This window comes from Schistosoma mansoni, chromosome 3, assembly GCF_000237925.1.
Source record: "Schistosoma mansoni strain Puerto Rico chromosome 3, complete genome".
Lineage (NCBI taxonomy): Eukaryota > Metazoa > Platyhelminthes > Trematoda > Strigeidida > Schistosomatidae > Schistosoma > Schistosoma mansoni.
This window is the reverse complement of record NC_031497.1, coordinates 11,111,885-11,127,873: the sequence shown is the minus strand read 5'-3', so window position 1 is coordinate 11,127,873 and position 15,989 is coordinate 11,111,885. Positions and strand designations below refer to the sequence as shown.

At 31.8% G+C, this 15,989-nt stretch overlaps 1 protein-coding gene and 1 non-coding gene across 2 annotated transcripts in view; both read left to right on the top strand.

Moving 5' to 3' along the window:
* Smp_106010 (hypothetical protein) overlaps window positions 1–15,989 on the top strand; it is a 30,438-nt gene that overhangs the window by 876 nt on the left and 13,573 nt on the right. The gene's annotated exons all lie outside the window — the stretch shown is intronic.
* Smp_tRNA_01506_Gln_TTG.1.1 lies at window positions 10,484–10,550 on the top strand. Its single transcript has one exon. It is a non-coding gene (tRNA).

The window sequence follows — 15,989 nt, the reverse complement described above, 5'->3', positions numbered from 1 at the left end:
TGTCTATTTATGTCATAATAACATTGGCAGTGATCAAAAACAAAACATTCAGATCGCACAGCGGACATTAGTTTTATATAATATTTTTAATGAGAAAGTGCCAACAGTTGTCTTTTTATAACGTTGAATAACAAAGCACTACTGTTACTTGATTCTGATTCATTGATATGAATATAATAGGTTTATCATGAAATCTGAGACACAAATGAAGACAAAATATCTCTTCAATGTCTCACCTCATTTTCAGTAGTTTTTTAGTTGATATTAATCTTTAGAGAAAATGAATTTAAACAAAGAATGATTTCCATAAGCTCTTCAACGAAGACGAAGTTAGTTCATACATTTATCATACTTTTGGGGGAAGTTATTTTCTTTTCAATATACTGTTCTCTTCAACATAAAACAAAAAAGTTAGTAATACGAAGTTTTAAAGTAGTTACAACGAAACACCAGTAAAATTAACTTCAATAACGGACTTTTCTGAAGTTTCTCTTTACGTAAGAATATTTTTCAAAAAGATATATTCAATTAAAACATACTTCCGAATCAAAACATATCAAACAGTTAACATCAATTAATCTATAAATATAGAGATAAGTAATTTCATTTTCTCCATAAAATTAATGATAATGTTAAGAATAAATGCTTAATACGATTTACTGAAGAGAAAGGATTGATTGCATAATACTCCTTTTGCTTTTCCATCATTGTTCCTAAAATATTGTGGTTCCTATGGTGTATGATATCATATCATTCAGTGATTCCAACAGTTAATAATGTAATAGTTAGGTAATGAAATACAATTTTGAATTTATTAAAAGTAATATCTGATGTCTGGCACTTAATGTTGGAAAAATATAAAACTCCAGTGACTCTCTATGTTCCAAATCTATACAAATAGGTACCGGTAATGCTTAACATCAAAGAGATGCACTCAAACCTTACTTTGTTTAAATAAGCTTTGAACTCGAAACACAACTTAATCCACCAGTTATCATGAGAAAACTCTATGATATACTTAATTATCATGCTGAACAAACAGATGTAGAGAGACCATATAACTTTAATAGTGTTTTCATACTGTTTTTTTATTCAGGCGGGAATTTTTTTCCTAAAATTAACCAGATTGTATTTCCAAATAAACTTTTTGAATTATGTATCATGAAATGAATTGATTGAAAAGTGCATTAAAATCGTTACAATCAGACCTTAAATACTTTTCACTCAGTGATTATTTGGTAGTAAAACGTGTACCTAGCATACTTTCATTATATTAGGCAGTTTAATCCCAAGGCTATGTGACAAATAGTTGACTTTTTAAAAGCTCTTCACAGTTCAGTAGTTCAACATGGTACATTTTCGGCTTCCTGGCAGAGCTAAATACTTGTCATTTTCTAAACCTCTGATTATTATTTTAAATTTTGGTTTCAATAAATACATCTTGTTTGCCCGGTGGTAGTTATTCAAACTCCTAACAAGAATAACAACTTTCGATTATCAGAATGAAGCTTTAGGAGATACATCTATTTCAGCAGTGTCAATTTATAGTAATGTTTACATTTTAAATTATCCACATTTCAAAAGTGATTAATAAATTAAAAATTGTTCCTTCAAACAAGCTGGACTATACTCATTCAGATTTATTTTCCATTTTAATCACTCGATTAATATCGTCATATGTAAATGTTACCAAACTTATCACCTTACATTACTTCTATTCGATAAATCTTTTGATCCGTACCAATATATATTTCCAAAACAGATTTCTGTCAAATGAATATCGTTTCTGTAGACTTTAAATAGGAATAATATATTTTCAAGGAATTCCTTGAAAAAACTTGGGTCAGATTGCCAGGCGAAACGTTGGATTTACTTCAAATTCATTCGCTGAGATTTTGCAAATATATTCTTCTTCTTATTTAATGTCTTACATCAACTCAGCGCTCAAATACTGTGAAACTATTCTCTCTAATTTAGATGAAAGTTCTTATTTATGTTTTTTGTATACTATTAGTTAATTGACAAATTATGTAGTTGATGTGATGCAGGTTAATACAAAGAAATTTACATAAATAGAAAATAACACGTATTTTTATGACCTTATAGTTGATTGATAAATATACTAAAGTGAATGAGATGGTCAAGTTAAAAAATGAGCTTATATGATCAACTGATGAATATTAACTGATTTATTATCAGAGGAAAGAACCGCTACTCATTTGTTTAACTTAGATGAAAATATCAGGATATCATTTACCTATAAAATAGTTGACCTAAATATTTAGTTAACAAGTGAAGTATTGATATCAAAATAGTCAATAAAGCTTCTTTTCTTCATGTTTTTCAAATCTATAAAGTAATTCGTATAAACTATTAGATAAAGGAACTGATATGAAATAATTATGAATTTAAGAGCATATATCTGTGTTCTAATTAAAACAGTCAGTAAATGAAACTGTTTTCCAGTATTTGTTTTGAATAGATTTGTAGAAATATCTTGATAGTATGGGTTAATCAGCAAAAGAAAACATTCTATTTTCTTGCAAGGTTTTAGTATAGTATGGTTTGTAAATCTTATTCACATTTTAATACTCCCCTGAAAAAAACTTAGAAAAATTTACGGAGTACATTATACCTACTATATACCTGACGCCCGATTTCTGTCGAACTTTTCATACAAATTTCAACGAATATTCAGACAAAATATACCTGAGTTTCAAAATTCCATACAGATCGAGGATTACTAGCGTTGACTTGCGTTATACACCGGACTATTAAATACAAACTTTCAGCTTCGTATCAATTTTCATCTTTTACAGTTTATCAGAAGGGGGTTTTGTGGAGATTTTAGTAATTTTATATAGTTGAGATCATCAGTCAATTGAAGATAGACCATCATGGAAAACCTGGAAGCACTGGATGGCCGTCACATCCTATTGTGGGTCTCCTCAGCAGTGCGCATCCACGACCCCACCTCGCGAGATTCCAACTCAGGACCTACCAGTCTCGAACCAGAGCACTTAACCGATAGACCACTGAGCCGGCCGGCATCCAACGATGTTAATGTCTAACCTCAACCAATCTACGAAATCGCGAGACCATCTTCCATTGTACCGAGGTAGATACCTGTCTCTGCCTGATACGGATTAGCTCCACTGGTCACGACTTCTCACTCGAACTCCAGGAATTACTTCATGGAGCCAGTCACTAGTTTAAGTTAGACATTAACACCATTGGATGCCGACTCAGTGGTCTATCGGTTAAGTGCTCTGGTTCGAGACTGGTAGGTCCTGGGTTGGAATCTCGCGAGGAGGGGTCGTGGATGCGCACTGCTGAGGAGACCCACAATAGGATGTGACGGCCGTCCAGTGCTTCCAGGTTTTCCATGATGGTCTAGTTTCAATGGACTGATGATCTCAACAATATAAAATTTCACAGTTTAGTCAAACAGATAGTATACCTATTATTCAACGACAACTAAAGCCTGACTCATTACCGACTATGTAGGCTAACTTGATTCCATAAATGAATAAAAGTACCCAAAACAAATTCTATGATTTGTCACAGGGTTTACAAGCGGTAGTTAAAATATATTAAAGATACATTTATAGAGATTTGATTACAACCTAATCTTATCTTTAATAAAGTTATTTCAGTTAATTTATAATGACTGATTATTTAGCAATTTTTAATATTGAATGAAATATTTATTAATTTGTCAATATGATTTTTTTTGTCTTAAATAATTCAGAAAAACATGGAAATAAAAGTAGTAACTAAGTTATTCTAAGAGTTGGATAACGTTGAAAAATAAAAAAAACCATCTTGGTTCAGTTTGACATAACATTGTAATCAACTAATATGCATGTCAAAATATCTTTCATTCAAAAGGAAATATAGAATGATTAATGATTAATCAGTTTAGTATTTGGCCTTAAGCATCTCAACGAAAAAAACTTTTCTTATCATATTTGAAAGATATGAATAGTAAAATATCAAATTAGTAGGGAAAATGATAAAGGAGTTTGATACAACGCAGTACTATGGTTAAATTATATCTATTCGACTAGATTTATTACTCTGTCCAACTGGAGATTAATTACAACGATAATAAGTCGCCATATTGATAATAGCTTGATTAGTTTATAATATTGAATTCATAAAGGAATTTCCAGACTCACTTTATATTGCTAACATAGGTTCCAGTAACAAATTTAATAATACGGGGGGGACAGGTTTGTGGAGACCGTTTGATGTTATTTAGATCACGAAGTGACCTAAATTAGGCAGCTATTGGAATCAAGGAAGCATACGACAGCTGTTATGTCTTAGTATGGGACTCATTTACAGTGAACATCCACAACCTCAATGAGGATCGAACCTAGGTTATGCAGATCTAGCAGCAATCGATTAACCTTCAAACCACTGAGCTAAAGGATTCCAAACTAGATAGAAACAGATGTCTAGTGCTTTGTGATGTTAATGATTGTTTGCATGTTGGTGATCTCATTAAATTTTAAAAAAGACAGTAAAACTTTTTCAAAGTTCGTCTCACAATAAAACCAATAATTGAAATACTTCGATGAGGTTATGATACTACTTTTTTTTAAAAGTAAACTAAGTTTGTTTTAGGAAAATAAAGTTTATTAGGATGTGAATCCGAATCATATAGAATGTTCAGTAGTATTCTTGAATGTAGCCTAAAGATTATGTTGTCAAAAGGTTAATGTATTATTTTAATAGATTGAAAGTCCAAATAAAAATATACGAAAATCTTAAAATGTGCAAGATTTTCTTTTCTTTTTTGTTAGGTGAAGATTGATATGAAAATATTATTTTTAAAAACAACGGATTTCCATGGAACATAGTGCAATCGTTTTTTGGGCTATTTATTTAGTGCAAGCAAAGATGGATAGTGGCTAGCAGTGGAATCCAGGACGCGTGTTTCGTCCTATTTGGGACTTGTCAGCTGGATGTACCTGCATCTCAGAGTTGATATTCAATGGGAAGTTTCAAATAAACAATAATAAGTGAATTTAAACTTCACCCCATTACACAAAAAAGTGGCTATGAAGACTCAGTAGCTGAGTGGGTAACGCGATGGCGTTTGGAGCGAAAGGTACTGGGTTCGAGTCCCAGAGTGAACACCAACTCTGAGATGCAGGTACATCCAGCTGACGAGTCCCAAATAGGACGAAACGCGCGTCCTGGATTCCACTACTAGCCACTATCCGTCTTTGCTTACTATGTTTATTATTGTTTTTACTAAATTTTTCATTTGTTTCTTCGCAGATTTATCAATGAATATAACATAAAAATATATGTTTCCACATATTTGATGTTATGTAGTTACTGGTTATTAGGAATACGTTATTGACGTAACATAATGGTTTCTCAACGATTCAAGACTAGCTTTTCTAAGGAGTACCGAACATTAAAAAAAACTAATCGTTTGACTTTTAGACAAATGACTCCAAATACAGATTATAAAAACACAAGAGACGTGAAATGAACTCACCTAGTCTAGTAATCACACTTCAACATTCTTGATAGAATTTGATTAGGTCTAAGGATTAGACATGCGTGGAATTAGTTACTAGTGAATAATCGATTAATGTGTTCAATCCTATTTTGCAATCATAGTATCAAAAGGCTGTTATTGATTTGAAATTTATTTACAAGACCAATTTCTAACTTCCTATTCCATTATAAATGTAATGTAATGAGTCAATATACTAGAATGATTTAAACAGATCGTTTGGATATTCAAAATCACTGCATATAACAACGGTATTTATAACCAAAATATTCATACAATGTCATATTGTTGGGTAGATATAATGGTTGTTTTTCTGTTGATAATATGATTTGGAAAGTTACTCCTGATCAGTAAGTTAGTCATAAAATATAAACCGTTGTTATATTAAATTTAGGTTGTTACTTTATGATTGATTCTAACTAAAACATTAAGCTGACTTTTAGATAAAGTACAGTTTATCATATATACACTTTCTCGTTTGAAAAGTTGTTTCTCATTATGAAGATTAAATAAGTGAAAAATATCAGTTTCATTAAAAATTGGTCTATCTACTATTGTGGTGTGGGTTACTGATATCCATATAAGTAGTATATGGTGATGGTCGAGCATTGAATGTATTTCAGTAGAAGATCGATAAGGAAAGAACGGGAACGGCACGTAATTGGTACGAAAATGCATGAACATTTATAATCGGAGACCATGGACAAATATTTGCAGAAGAAACAGTCAAATTGAGACAATTGGTTGTTATTTTGCAAATTAACTGTTCTCTATATGGTTTTCATATTTTAATGACATATTCTGTAATGTTGTACTAAAATACATTCGATTGTCCTCGCCCGTGTTCTTGTTCGCTACACTATTTGCAAAGATTCAGAAGTTACTAATAAAACTATATGAAACTTATTACTAAAATAAAAATCAATCGAAACGAAAAAGTTTATCGTTTACTAGAAATTTAACTAGAGACTAAAAAGTCATTTTTTACAAAATTAATTTCGTCCCTTGTAAGAAAGTAATCTATCTTGGTCAACAGTTTATGAATCATTAGTCTAGCCAACTACTCTCTATTATCATGAAGTTATTTTCATTAAATGTTTTAATGATTGATATTTTAGCAAGTCATTGAGAAAAAGAATAGATTACTTGACAACTAGGGTGAATATTGATGCGTTTATGCACATTCTAACAATAACTACATTTCCATACTTACTTCTATATATAGTATCTTATATCAATAAATATGTGTTCCAGTTTTGATTTTTATAATATCCTGATTTCATTTAGTAATCTGTAGACTTCCCTGTTTCAATATATATAGTGATCAACTTATGTTTTCGATAACTTAGTTATATTACGTAATAATTGGATGAATAACATTCAGCAAATTTCTTAAATGCATAATTACAAAAATTAGTTTGGATAATTCTTTGTATATTATAGAGTATTATATACACCCTCTCATTAATTTATTATTTAAAGGATACAAAAAATGTCAAGAGGTCAATATTAAGTAATGTCATTATATGAGTATTCTATATAGTTCCATACCAGTTGTTCAGTTGATATTTTATTTGAATAATGCAATCAGAAGACAAAAGTTATTAGAACTATGTGATATATTTGTGTAATACACTTCGAACAGTCTGACAACACATTTACTTGTTAAGAAATTACATATGAGAAAAAGAAAGGTCAACAAGTCATGTTAGAAGTTTAAGGAAAATAAAGACAAGGATAAAGTATACAACATTGTTTGGAATGTTTTGCACAAATATATTATGATAACCTTCGTCTTTCCATCTCATTATCCAAAATTATCAGAGGGGTTAACTGTTTTGAATTTCTGATGTTTTATTGTTTATTATATGAAATCTAAATACTACTTACAATTGACGAATTCAGTATAACAATGAGAATATTATGACTCGGCGTTTTAGTCATAAAGCCTCCCTTACTTTGATTTCCATAGTTATTAGAATTTTACAGATATTTGCGATATATATATATATATATATATATATTAGTGTAGATAAATGATGAAAACGTATATGAGAAGAATTTGCCTCAATCTGTTCGTCTTATAGCAAGTTTGAAAATAAGGATTTTCGTAGTCCTTAAATTTATCTCATACAATGAAATACATTGAAACTAATATTGAAGTATCAGAACTTGAGAATGATAGATTGTTTTGCCCTAAAATTTATTACTAATACACCTTTCAAATTTTCAGAGTGCAGCTAATTGCATTACTGTTTTATTTATAGAGAGGCAAAATCCGATTCACACGTCCCCCTCGTACCTCCTGAATCATGGCAACCATCCCATGAACTAACGTGAGCGTTAATACAGGTGGTGGAGATCAGCTTAATCAACCACTCTACCTATACCCGCAAACGATCACGAATACTACAAAAAGTCATTACATAACTATTGAGGGTTCAAAAGGATGGTAAAAAATGAGTCTGCCCAAAAATAAAAATAAAACAAATGTGTTATGTAATGGTTCTGCGTAAGCAGTGCAAAAACAGCTATCCCGCCCCGGTAGTTGTGCCGTGCTTCGATGTAGCACTCTTCTCCAGAAGGGTTTACTAGGTTTCACCATGTTCCTATGACTGAAAGGGGGGGTTATTTATACGTAAATCAGTGGAGATCACTTTCAATACATCAGCTTAGACTGTCAAAAAGCAATGTCACTTTTGAAAAATTGCTAGTAACATGTATATAGGTTAAGTGGAAGAACACTGTATTATAGACTTTTACAGGTATTTCTATGTGTAGTGATGCATTGTCAAATACTCATTTAAGATAGTGTTGTAGACATGCCCATATGTAATAGTAGTTTCTCAAAGAAACAATTTAACCGTCATTTACTTAGTTTTTCAGTAGATTATTGCAGGCAATACTACCATACGTTTGTACATTAGTTTTCTTCCAGTTAATAAACTAAATATGGCATTATATAACATCATCGATCTAAACTCAAAGTACTCTTCACATGGAATCTATAAAATACTTTTTCTAATATATTTATTTAATTCGTAATTCGAAACTTCTTATTGTTGGTTGGTAATCAACTATAAATACACTGTATGGCATTTATTCATGTTAAACCATTATTTGTTTCTGAATTCTACTTACGTTTAAAAATCAGCCATTGCTTTAAATGCTCACTACAACAGTACTCATTGTTGATCGGGAGTTTTGATTAAATCCTGTCAAAGACTATTATTCTCATATCATAGAAAAAATGTAAGACAAGGGTTATGATTAATCAGTTAATATAAGTTGATTTCAACGAACGGTACAAATTACTTTCTACTAATAAATATTATCATATTTTATCTGTTATATACTACATTTAGCTGAAAACTCATTCGTTCATTCGCTGAGATTTTACAAATACATATTATTCCTATTTAATGTCTTACATCAACTCGGCGCCCAAATACTGTGAAACTATTCGCTCTAATTTAGACGAAATTTCTTATATCATAGAATATGTAACTCATTTAAATTCAATTGAACTTTTCCAGAAATATAAAATTTGTTTTAAAAGAGTTGTGGACTGAACCCATTTATTCAATGTTTTAATGTGATACTGTGTTTTTTATTCAACATTGAACAATTTTTCAAAATGAAATATAGAATTGAAAGTTTACATGGATTGTTTGGATTCATCAGTTGAGGTCTAAGTATACTTAATTTTATAAAAGTCGGTTATTTGAGTTTGATCATAGTAAGTTGACCAAAATATTTAAAAATAAACTAACCGACTGATGTTAACTGAATAATACCTCATTAACTTGTTAACAAAATCTAGGTATATATAATATGGCCAAACTGTCTGCCCATATATAAGATTTGTAATTAAGCAAATCTGAAGAATTCAACAAACTTGGTCAAGATTTTAAGATATAATTGTGTTTTTGTTAATGAGTTCGCGTTACGGATGAATTAAGGCATGATATTGCAGCAATGTTTATGATATGCTTTATAAAAATCTACATTTTGATTTGTCGTATAAGATAGGTTTTTTGTGGATATTATTTTAATTTAACAGTTGGGTTCATGAGTCATTTAAAGCTGGACCACCATGGAAAACCTGACAGCACTGGACGACCGTCTCGTCCTAGTGTGGGACTCCTCAACAGTGCTCATTCACGATCTCATCCCGCCAGATTTGAACTCAGGACCTATCGGTTTTGCGCGCGAACGCTTAACCAGTGAGCCGGCATCCAGCGGTGTTGATGTCCAACTTAAACCAATCCACGAAGTTGAGCCACCGTTCACCATTGTGATTTGTATCAATTTAACTGGCAACAATTTTATACCTATGTAATCTTCATTAGTTTTGATTGATTGTAAATTATAATTATTAGTACTATTTACTACTAAATAACAGTTATTTATAGAGAGCATTCAAATCAGTTAACAGAGACCCTTTTACAGCTGAATATACACACAAGTTGAACTTCATGATACTTCGCTGAAAGAACCAAGTGAAAATAATACTCATATAACTTCAGTAAAAGAGGTTTCCATATCTATACAAATCTATTAATAAATGATAATTGAATTGATTTTACTAATAAATTTCACCATATTTCACAGCAGTGAACTTAGATTTAATGAACTGACAAACTGAAGTCATTTAATTTTGTGGTATTACACATGTCGATTTCAGATTATAAGATATTATACATTGATCATCTGCAGCGCAACTACTGATAGATAGCTTTTTTTAAAGAGAGATATAAAAGTGACTAAATACAATAACATTATTACTCATTGCTGTGTTTTAATTATTGTTATACCTAATGATTACTGTCAAAGTACGAATCTATCACTCATATTTAACTAGACAATAATAACTAAATCAAAATATCACATTCTACTGAAGTTCTCTTTATTCCATCGCACAAGCAAGTGGCTATCAGGACTCAGTGTCCGAGTGGATAACGCGATGGCGTTTGAAGCGAAAGGTACTGGGTTCGAGTCCCAGAGTGAACATCAACTGTGAGATGCAGATACATCCAGCTGACGAGTCCCGAATAGGACGAAACGCGCGTCCTGGATTCCACTGCTAGCCACTATCCATCTTTGCTTACAATGCTTGTGAATTAAGGCTATATTGAGGCAATACGCACAGTATGCACATATGCCAATTAGAGACTGACTAGTTGTAGTCCTAACACATCGATGGGAAGATTCAAACAAACAATACTAAATGAATTCACAATTACTTTATTTATTCACAATTACTCATTATTAAACATTGAATGAACATTTTTTTAAAACTACAACTTGACAACAGAATGAATACCTTTAAACTTTTATATCATTTATGTTGAATGGTATAAACGATGTTGAATAGATTTAATATTCATAATATTATTTTTGTTTGTTGTTGTTGTTTGTACCGTTTTAATGAACAAATTGGACATGAAACAAATTTTTTTATTTAAAGAAACATATTTCATATATGAGAATAATATAAAACTTTGATTTAATGACTCTCATATTATATCCTTTGTGGGTAGTAACAATAATAATAATATTATGCATTATTCAATATCAATAATTTATATCCCTTAACAACAATTTCCCATAGATTCTTTATATCATTTACTTTTGTTAATTTATTATATAAGAAAAGGGTATAGGGGAATAATAATAATAGTAAAATGATGTTACCATGAGATTTTTATCGCTTAGCTTTGTAGAGAAAATAAACAAAAATTAGTCATATATTATAAGCAAAGATGGATAGTGGCTAGCAATGGAATCCAGGTTGATGGGAAGATTCAAACAAACAATACTAAATGAATAGTCATATATTAATTAGTTAAATAGTCATGTTATGCAAAAAGAAAAGAAAAAAAGAAAAAAAACAATGAAAACCTTCTTATGACAAAGGAATCAATTCACAAGAAGTGTTTAAAGACATTTTGATAAAGAACAATATTCCATTAAAAATCATCTATTTAAGTCATAAATCTTCTTAACCATTTCAACTTTATATATATATATATTGGTTTCCTTTTTTTTAAATATATAATTTCTATGTTATATAATGGTTCATTTACTTATGACCTAAATGTATATAAGTAGTAAATTATTTTTTGTAAAAAATTTTATGAAAACAAGAATAAAAGTTAAGATGATAATTTATGATGATATAAATCTTAAAGATTTAATGTAATTGAATAGACCAACTTTTCTTTTTTAAAAAAAAACAAATTTCTATCTGATTTAATCACTAAATTACGCTGAACTTTCATGAACTAATAAATAACTTAAATTCACTTAGTATTGTTTGTTTGTATCTTCCTATTGATGTTTAGGACTGTAACTGGTCAGTCTCTTATTGGCCATATGTGCATACTATGCGTATTGTATCGATATAGCCTTGATTTACAAGCATTATAAGCAAAGATGGATAGTGGCTAGCAGTGGAATCGAGAACGTTTTACTCGAACCCAGTACCATTCGCTTCAAGCACCATCGCGTTATCTACTCAGCTACTGAATCCAGAGTGAATATCAACTCTGAGAGGCAGGTACATCCAGCTGACGAGTCCCAAATAGAACGAAATGCGCGTCCTGGATTCCACTGCTGGTCACTATCCGTCTTTGCTCATAATAAACGTCACGCCCTAAATCAGATCGACGCCCTGCATTCGGACATAAATGAGATACAGATGAATGTTTTCCGCAGAAAGTATGCAGTAGATGACTTAACGGAGGAATTAAAAATACCTTTCATGAACTATGTTACTAATGTTATGGATCATAGATCAGGAAAGAAACTCATTCAGCTTTTGAAAGGTCTGGAACATCACACAGCTGAAAGCAAATTTCCAACTGACTCTAAAAGGTATGTCCATAATTTCTCGGATGTCGAACTGGATAACGATAAACTAGAAGTATTATCCTTAGGTCTAAAGTTTTGTGATACCCGTAATAATTGTAACCACATAGATACTGATATACAGTTTGAGAATCTATACAGCCAGACACGTGATTTAGTGGCTAATTCTGATCAACAACTGGAGCACTTTAAATCTACTCTTGTGGATTGTTGCTACCAGTATAAAAACAATAAATTTAATTACAAAAGTATTCTTACAAAAAGGCATAAGGAAGCTATTAACGTACTCCTAAAGGATGAGACGTTATTGATTACGAAACCTGACAAAGGTTCAGGAGTGGTTCTTCTCAATAAAAACGATTATATTGATAAAATGGGGACCATCTTAAATGACAAATTGAAATTCCAAAAAATAACTAACCATAAAGATCTCAATATGAAAATAGAGAAGGAGCTTACTAGTTCTTTGAAGAAGCTCAGAGACAACCAGACTATTTCGTCTGGTCTATATGAAATGATTAAACCAGTTGGAACCTATCTGCCAAGACTGTATGGATTACCAAAGGTACACAAACCGGGGATCCCATTAAGACCTATTTTAGATATGTATAACTCTCCTTATCATACTATAGCTAAATGGTTGGTAACTTTATTGAAACCTCTCCACGAAAAGCTGGTAAAACATAGTGTTAAGGATGTATTTCAATTTGTTGATAAAGTAAAAAATGTCAATACTTTGGGACTAAAGATGATGTCTTTGGATGTAACATCACTATTCACGAATGTCCCACTTCTTGAGACCGTAGAATATATAGGGGAACAACTGATTGAAAATAAAATTGAAACTACTGTTCCGATTAATGTCTTGAAAGAGTTATTACTGAAATGCACCATGAATGTAAATTTCAAATTCAACGGTGACATATTTAGACAAACAGATGGTGTGGCAATGGGTTCACCTCTGGGCCCTATACTAGCTGATATATTTCTAGCTAAATTAGAGAACGGTCATCTGAAAAAGATTATTCAAGAATTCAAATTTTACTGCAGATATATGGATGACACATTCATCCTGTGTAAAGATAATATTTCACAACAAGATGTGCTTAGGCAGTTTAACGAAGTGCATCCAGCCATCCAGTTTACATCGGAGGAAGAGAGTGATGGCCGATTAGCCTTTTTAGACGTCCTCTTAACTAAGAGATCTGATGGATCGTTAAGAAGAAACATGAACAGAAAAAGTACTTGGACTGGACAGTATACACACTTCCTTAGCTTTGTACCTCTACAGTACAAACGAAACCTAATCAAAACCCTTAGCTATCGAATACGCACTATATGTTCGGCGGATGTAGTTGACAATGAGCTAAACACATTGCATAATGCTCTAAGGGAGAACGGGTATCCCAGAAAATTTATAATTAAATATATGATCTTTAAAGTGAAAATAGGCGAATTCCAAACGGTCAAGAAAAAGTCCTTGTTCATGCGCCTACAATTCAGGGGGGATGCCGCTGGCGAAATACTTGCTCAGAGATTACGCAGATCTATCCAAAAATCTTTCAACGCAGGTGAACTACGTTTGGTGTTTTCTACGCGTCCAATGGTGACACCGAGGCTTAAAGATGAAGTTCCTAGAATGACCACTTCATTTTGTATTTATCAGTTCGACTGCTCCTGTGGAGCAAGTTATATTGGTCGAAGTTCTAGGAATTTACATTTTCGTGCTCGTGAACACCTCCCAGCGTGGCTAAGCAAAGGTCTGATGAGGAAAGTAAACAGCTCGATTTTGGCCCATTTAGTACAAACTGGTCATAGTGCCAGTATAAACCAATCTTTTTCAATTATTTATAGGGTCAGTAATTTTTTGCCTAAGCTTGTCAGGCTTAAAGTCCTTCAAACGGCGGAGGCAGTAGCCATCAGAATGAAGAAACCTGAGCTATGTGTACAGAAGAAATATCTCCAACCCCTACTTCTCCCTTGGCCAACCACAAGGCCAATTAATGAACAATCATCTTAGCTATTGTATGACCTAATTTGACTATGTACTTACGACCTTTCGTAGTCAAATGTAATTGTCTCTTATCTTTATTCACAAATCTTTGTATTTTATTATTATTATTATTATTATTGGTTAAATATCATTATTAATCCCCCCTAAACATGATTCATTCACATCGCATTGATCCCTCCTTATTACGTCTCACTAATTTTTCACACATTTAGTCTTCCACTTGATCGAATTGTAATTGCACTATCATATCTCTCTCACCCTATCTGACCCATATTTATATTCTGATCACAGATCTTAAATTTTCATTTTACGTATATACAGATTCAAGTTAACATTCTATATGAGTCATATCAACATTAACTATTTGATTTGACAATCCTAAATTTACATGCATTAAACTATGTACTTTGCCTTTAACCTGGCCAATTTTTCGGATTATTAATTTGGATATATAATTGTAGAACCTGAAGAGAATTTATCGAAAAGAATATTCTTCGTTCAAATATTAGTCTCATAATAAATAACTTGTTTAAAGCAATTTCTATAGTGTAATAAGATGAAGATTAGCAAAACTATGTGATATATTAGCATAATACATTTTGAACAATCTGATCATACATATACTATAGCCTTAGCGGAAAAAATCAACTTGTTTACATCATTTTACCATTTAAAGCTGATTCAAATAGCCTTTTATTGAAACAAAGGCTTAAATCAGTCATTAACAAGGCATATTATGCAGCGAAGGGAACAAGAAGGTTCATGCCTCGTCGAAAAACTAAAGGACATGAGAACGATTATGTCACATCCCACCGTGTTTACTAGTTTAAATGTGTGTGTGGTCACACATACATAGGGAGCAGTAATTGTAATCTCAAAATTAGTGTGTATGAATATGTACCTAAATGGTTGCAGAAACAAATAGAATTAAATGACCCAATAAGTGTAGAGGTTAAACATCACTCATCCTCCAAACATATAATTGAAATAGGCCATAACAACATCATAACTCGGCTTTTGTGTTGTACAAAAGTGTAAAAGGGTGTATACTAAGGTCTATTGAAGCCTTAGCCATACGAAAATTCATACCTCCCTCTGTGTATTCAAAAACAGTTTGTTTTCTCCCTAAATTTACCCTGGTAATATTAGCTTGTTATCCAGAGCGATTAAGTTTTAAATTGTTTTCACATTTTTTCTTTATCATCCTTGTTTCCTCTTAGCCCTCATTTCCAGTCTAGTTGACTTTTTATTTTTAATATATAAATGTTCTAAACAAGTATATTTGTGATCAGACTGTTCGAAATGTATTGCTCTAATATACCACATAGTTCTGATAATATTCATCTTCCTATTACACTATCAAAATAAAACTCGAAAGCTAAACGGTGAAGCGAACCTTACGATTAAGGGTTTTCGGGTGGTCAGGTCTTGGAAGCCAATGCTTCCGAGACCTGTGTGGGTAGAACGTATGTCTCCAAAAACACCCTAAATGTGTGTTACACGAATGCCCGTAGTCTTCGGAATAAGATGTCTGAACTAAGTTTGATGGTAGACGAATTAAAT